The following is a 7,146-nucleotide window of genomic DNA, read 5'->3' as shown; positions in this document are numbered from 1 at the left end:
TCGTAGGTAAGCAAAGAAGTCTTTCAAGCGCTAAGTAACCAAGAGATAAGAATAGATATTGCCAGTTCACTTGGGCTCCATTAATAATTAAGGAAAGCCTTTAATATTTCAAATCATACATGCCTTGTGAGAAGTCACTTCTCTCTATCCCAGTCTATTTGCCAGTACTGCTCGAAGATTCAGAGTTCCAGGAAGAAGCACTCTCCAAAGTTGTGTTCATAAACCAAATCTATCAAAATGATTCAAACAGAGCAATGTTCAAGTTCAAGTATTTTATTGTCAGATGCACAGAACAACACAGGGTTAGACTGGGCCCTGAAATTCTTAGGACAAGACAACCCAAAGCAACCTGGCATAACATATAAGTACACAGAACATAGATTACATCTATGATAAGAAATTATATCGTAAACCTCCTAATATACAATAATACACAATATTCATATTCAATGTACATTATAACCTATACTAACCTTATAAACCTATACTAACCTAAGACAAGTGACATACAATAGTGCAATATTGCTGATAGTGCAACCAGTAGCTGAAATAACCTATACTAACCTTATAAACCTATGCTAACCTAAGACAAGTGAAGTATAATAGTGCAATATTGCTGATTTTGCAACCAGTAGCTGAAATTGACTGTGTGTAAAGTGACTAGTGAGAAGTGTATCAGTGTCCATGTGAATATTCATTCATAAGCTTGATGGCCCTTGGAAATAAATTGTTGTCCAGTCTGCGTGTGCGAGACCAAATGCTTCGGTATCGCCTGCCAGAAGACAACAGGGTAAAAAGGCTAAATGATGGGTGGTAACAGTTTCTTAGAATCCTGCCAGCTTTCTTGGGGCATCGTGTGTGGTAGATGTCCTGTAGGAATGGGATCTTCCTGCCAATTATACGGTGTATGTATGGGGTATTTGGCTTCATGGGACAGATTGTGAAAGATTGAAAGATTGTGTTTCAATTGATTCGATTGTTCTCACCTCATAAATCAACAATTTGCCATCATACAAATGACGTGTGAGTTGCGATGTTACAGTTTATGGACTCAACCTTTCAAACAAGACAGGAACTCTGTCAGTAGGTCTGCATCACATCCTTGACTTTGAAGTTGTGACACAGCTAAACCCACCCCTCCAAACTCCGGGTGCAAGCCCAGGGTCCCAAAGGGGGAACGCTCAAAACAAACAAACACTCCGGCATTCAATTCCATTGGGGGTTTGAAGTCACGGACAACAGCTCCGGTTGTGTCTCTCTTCCTCCGGTATGTTCTTTCCCCCTTTTCTTCCCCCTCACATGACGATAAGCTGCCTGGAAGTGGATCAGACAGCTCTGGCATGGGAGTCGACACCATCAGAGAGCTGGCGCTCCGTGTTTGTGACAGCAGCGGAGCCAGGGAATGAACTGGCAACCGTTTGGACGCCTCAACAGTTCTGAGGTGTGTGTGTCTGCGTGTGTGGTGGGGGGGAGGCAGACGTGATTAATTTCAGCTCTTTTCGCAGAACAGGCTTGTAAGTTGATGTGCTGTGTTAGCGAACTAGCATGTCCCATTCAGCCAACTATGTTGTACAGGAACGGAAGTGTGAAAAAAAGGCTGGCTTCTGATGGGGCAGACAGCTGTGATCGATTGCTTGGTAATGCCGCCCATCGTTTTCGAAGAAGCACACAAATCAGCACGAGCATTGCATTCAAGATGGTAGTTGCTCAAATTTTACATTTGGAAATGGTAAAATCAGCAATTGCAGCAGCTCAAGTCAAATTGCACCCATCTTGCTGAAGCAATGCACAAACTTGGGTGGTATGGTATATACACACATGATTGTATGTATGTATATATATATATATAGACTGGAAACATTCTGAAACTATAGTTACTTACGGTGATTGGGTCGTCTGATTATGTATTCAACTTGACTTGAAGTATCTGTGTTCTTCTGCATAGTTTTTAAGCTGCAAAAAAAAACTTCTTGTTAAAATACTTGTTGCAACTGTTCATTTGCAAATAGGCTTGGTTGGCAGAGAGGGTTGGCAATTACACACACATTCAAGCATCATTAGACGTCATTGACTCACAGTAATTACCAGTTAGCATTAGGAAGATTTGGTGGTATTGAAAGTGAAATGATGCTGGATTGGGTTGAATCATGCCCTCATCTTATCTATCATCATTTGCATAGTGATGTGATGACATGCTAATGAACGAGGAAGCTGAAGAAATGATTTACCATCTTTTTGGGTGCAGTGTTGTTGAAGATCGTACCTAGTGGTGAATGACATGGTTCATACTGTCAGGTCACATCCACCTGTAGGTCAAATATGACCATTGTTCCTTGTGTAGCAAATCCTGGTCGATACAACCAATGCGGCACAATACTAGAAACTGTTGGAACGTGACATGTTGTTTAAAGTCAGCAAGCTAAATTCGATTCCATCAAAAATCCCAATTGTACATGTATATTCATTCTCACACACACACACACACACACACACACACACACACACACACACACACACACACACACACACACACACACACACACACACACACACACACACCTACACCCACACACACACAAACCAACCCCAGTTCAGCCTTATCTGACCCCTACCACAAATGAGATGAGCCTGAAAAGAAATCAACAAATCTTAAGGTTTAGCGTAAACCCCCCTGAGGGATTATGAAAGAGCATTGTGTGTTCTTTTCATCGTTGGTGAGACATGGAGTAAATCTCGTTTTCTGTGCATGCTTTGATTAAATGCCAACCGCGTAAAGCATTTTAAAAGGGAGAGGTTAGTGACCCTTACCTGAAACAGAATTGCACCAGTTACTTGTGGGAGCTACTGCAAAAGGGAGGAGATCTTTTATTTTACAAGCCTCAATGCTGACATGTTTCTGAGAATGGCATACACACACACACACAGTCACCCTCAATAGGTGGAGGACTGTGAGAGAACCACAGTACAGCGTACATGTGCAGGATAGAGGAACTGCATGATGTATAGGAAGTGGAGGGAGTTGGGAAAGGAGAACAGATTAGACAGTACTGTCAGTGGTCCTTTGATGAGCAGAGCTGCCCGTATTCATGATTAAAAATCGGGCGCCTCTCTCTCTCTCTCTCTCTCTCTCTCTCTCTCTCTCGCTCTCTCTCTCTCTCTCTCTCTCTCTCTCTCTCTCTCTCTCTCTCTCTCTCTCTCTCCTCCCACTCCTCTCTCTCTCTCCCCCCCCCCCTCCATCTCTTTCTATCTCTTCTTCCCTCTCTCTCTCTCACTCTCTCTGCCTCAGCCCTTATCTGTACTGCATGCACAGAAGTCTGATAGAGCCCCTAGCCATGGTTAGAGATAACAAAAAATAATTAGTTAACATTCAGCTTTGAGCAGACAGAAATTTCAGTCTAGTGTCAAATAAAATAATAATAAAAAAAAACATGTGGAGGAGGAAGAAAGATAGGAAGAAAGGACTTGAACAACTATCCACTGAGAATATTCATGCGTTCATTTCACTCAAATATATACCAACATGACATGTGTCTGATGCATGTGTTCAACTACTGTGGCAGTGTTACTCTTCAGGCAACTGCAGACTTGTGCTTTGAGATAAGAATGTACTGAAAATTCCATCTTGCCTCATCTCTGAAGTCAATCTGCAGTGATCTCTGAGAAGGCATGAGTCCCAAAATGTGGAAATAACTATTTCCAAGATAAGACAGCGATACTGTTGTTTAATCATTTTTGTCAGACACTTTACATTTGTTTTGAATCCTGTGTCTTTGGTTCTATATTGGTTTTTCATATTAGGTCCGAATCCAATCATTTACTATGTTTTTAAATTGTGTATTTTTGGATTGTAACTAATCATCTGTACAATTTCAGAGTCTAGACTTCTTACGAAATGATAATCTACATAGAATTTGTATTTATTTCTTAATGTTAGAAATTGAGTTGACCACAAATGTGAATGCAGTGTGAATTGCACAAACCAGCTAGCCTGACGTTGTCATACTCATAATTCTAGTCAAAATATGAGTCTGATAACTCTCCGTTGGGCTGTGACTATGGGGCGTGTTTCAACCAAACTCGTAAAACAAATGCCTCTTCGCTCAATTGGATAGACCTATAACCAATCAGAGCAGCGCAATATGTTGTTTGTTGAAAACGAATTCAACTCAAGCACTCTTCGGTGACGTTGTTGATTACCTTACTGTTGATCATCTGTCCATCATCGTGAAAGCCCGTCCTGACAATTTGATTGGTCCGAACAGCTTCTGTTCCGATATAGTTTTTCCCCAAACGAGCTACTCCAGACCCAACTTCCCGACCAAATTTTGTAGTGGGAGGGGATAAGTTGGGCTGGCAGCCAGGCTACAAACCAGCTACCACGGGAGTTCATTTAGGACTGTGACTGCTAACAGTCCCTTTCAGGTCTGTCTTCCTGTTGTGGCTCTCTGACGATTATGGGATTCTGAGCTGGCCTTGGAATTTGTTCATCCTTCTCTTCGCACGTACACACAGCGAAGCTCAAAACGTCCTAGCACATTACTCCAGTGTAAACTCTGCCTTTTTGATTCCCCACTGAGAAGTCTCGGAGCAAGACTGTGTTGAAAAAAATATAAAAACTCCGGGAAGTCCTTTACCTTATAACCTAGAATGGATTTCCTCCGAACTACATTCCTTAGCTCTTATCTCCGTCTACACCTTCCCACCCTGCCTCTGTGAGGAGAATTCTGGACTAATTCTCTCTGCCCCAACATGACGCGGTGAAGATGTGGCTAATTTGATCCCATACTATGTGATTTACACTAGGAGTTTGGTCAGATCCCGCCTTCAGTTTATCTTACACACAACAGCAGTAATGGAAACTGAATACTAAATGGCTCTGATAACGGGTCGTTTATAATTGAAAAAACAAACAATGTTTGGAGATTAGCTTGAGTTTTTGTTTCGTTTTTTTGCAACCAGATTGTTTTGCTTCACAATTGTACAACATTGCTTGTTAATTATCTTGGGTGCATCTTCAACATACAAGAGAAAACAGCATCTCCAAATAAAAATGATGCGTCCCTCAAATGCATTCGGGGAAATTCGAATTCAAATCCCACTCATTAAATCAGGGGATTGGACAGAATGTTGTTCTTGGCACCATGACTATGCGCTCCACTTGCCTTGATCCACATGACCGCAAATGGATTGGAAGAGTGTAACTGTATGTGCAGCTATCCCTAACCCCCCCAGGCTTAGACATGGAGGTGGTACATGCAGAATTATTATGATGACCACATGTTGGTTTCCAGATGGCCCATCTTTCTTCTCGTGACACCCCCTGTGGCCAGTCGTGGAGACTGATGGACTGTGGCAGATGTTATTTGGGTCGTAAGGTCAAGAAGGCTGTTCGCCTTCCGAGAAGACCACCTTTTGACACCTCTTGAGGCATCTTCAACAAATTCGAATTGTTGACATATGTTATCCAGTTCCTAATGGAGAACCCTTATGACATTAGGAGACATACAATGCCAAACTGATGATAGCTTTGGGACATGGAAATAGTGAGCAACGTGATTGCACACTTAGTCAAACAAGACACACATTCAGTTCAGGGGATGCTGTGACCATTTTTTATTCTCAGCTGTGCAGTTCGTCATTTGCACGTAGCCCATGGAACGTAATACAAGCACCTTTACAGACTGGTGGTGATATTTTTCAAGGCCTCAGTCAGCCCACTGCTATTCCGGCACCAGCAGGAGATTATCTGCTTCAGCTACAACAATGGTGGTGAATGGAGGAACTCTTCAAAGATGAAAGCAATTAAGCGAGGGGGAAGGAGACTGTCTATCATATCAAGGGAGACAGTTATAAATGAACAACGGATCCCTTAGGTTGATGGATGGAGTTTGGGGCTGACCAACGGTGAAGGACAATGAAGGGAAGGTACTAGAAAGTTGGGGAAAGCAGATTTAATGCCCGGCCACAGAAGAGAAAATGTTTTAGTACAGTAGTGAATAGACCTTTACAGGCAGTTAGTAGAGAATAGGTCTCAGACAGCCAGGTGTACTATGGATATCGGTCTGGTTTTTACACAATGCGCCTTGCAGACTGATTGTTTGAGCCTTGCAGGCTGGATGGTACAGAACTGGCCTTGCAGTTTGTTTAGTGGAGAATAGGTCTTAAAGAAGCCTTCGTATATGTGCCCAAGGATGATAGAAGGAAACAATGTTGAATGCGGTGTTCTTTTATTCATTTAGGCCTGTCCTTGCACTTATAGGGGAATCACACGAGGATCATTGCTTGCAAATTCCTCTAATTGTCTCTAATGTATAAATTGCATACAATTGCATGTCGTGACGGCACCTTGTACTTTGTGCGTGACCTGAAATTAACATGGGCGGGATTGTATTTTCATACCTCTCTTGATCTCAGATGTCCTTATAGATCATGTTAAACCAACAACGCTAATGGACGTTTAGCCACTCTAATCTTTTGTATGTTTTTTTTTTCTTCAAGCTTTGTCTATCCAGATTGCAATCAAAGAAGTTACAAATTCTCCACTATCGCCGAGCCAGGAAGCTGTTCTTGACTCGGCTTATCTCAGTCATTTGTTGGCGATATCTTCCCAAGAATAGAGATTGAAATGATGACACATTTTACTTCCACGTCTTTGAAAGGGCTCAAAGAAGCGTCTGCACAAACAGTCTGATGTTTTCTTTTCCCCCCACACTCAGTTCTGCAGAGGAGACGCATTGTCGTCTGCAAAGTGAGACGGAGAGGATGCTATTGTGCTTGTGGATCATAAAGTCTGGATGAAAAAAATGAGAAAAGACCATCATCTTTCTCTGCTGAGAGTCAAAAGAAAAGGACACGTGTTTGGGCTTTGGACAGGCCTCGCGCTGAAAGTTATGCCATGAACCGCCTAGCTCTGGATCAGTATAAAAAGGCCCATCGACATCCGAGACATCCAGTCAAAACATGGAGGGGTCAGAAGGGCAGGCACAGGGTTCCTCAGAGGGACTCATCCTGTCTGCGCCCAAGACCAACTTCCAGAGAAAACACTTTCTCTCAGCCTCGGTTATGGAAGCCTCTGTTTCTCCTGTCGCACACCAACTTGAAGAGATGTGACTTGTCGGGCTGCCATTGTGTTGTTTCGCTTGTTTT

General features: G+C 42.5%; 1 long non-coding RNA gene across 2 annotated transcripts; it reads right to left on the bottom strand.

Moving 5' to 3' along the window:
* Positions 1-613: 613 nt before the first annotated feature.
* Positions 614-3,148, bottom strand: LOC124487084. 2 transcript variants are annotated; one of them, XR_006958328.1, is made up of 4 exons: positions 2,809-3,148; positions 2,229-2,383; positions 1,883-1,953; positions 614-1,451 (listed from the first exon to the last, which is right to left on the bottom strand). It is a non-coding gene; the product is annotated as an uncharacterized LOC124487084 (long non-coding RNA). The 2 variants fall into 2 exon arrangements; XR_006958327.1 differs by having other exon boundaries at positions 2,229-3,148.
* Positions 3,149-7,146: the final 3,998 nt, after the last annotated feature.

The sequence above is a fragment of the Hypomesus transpacificus genome, chromosome 25, assembly GCF_021917145.1.
Source record: "Hypomesus transpacificus isolate Combined female chromosome 25, fHypTra1, whole genome shotgun sequence".
NCBI lineage: Eukaryota > Metazoa > Chordata > Actinopteri > Osmeriformes > Osmeridae > Hypomesus > Hypomesus transpacificus.
This window is presented reverse-complemented; position numbering and strand designations above follow the sequence as displayed.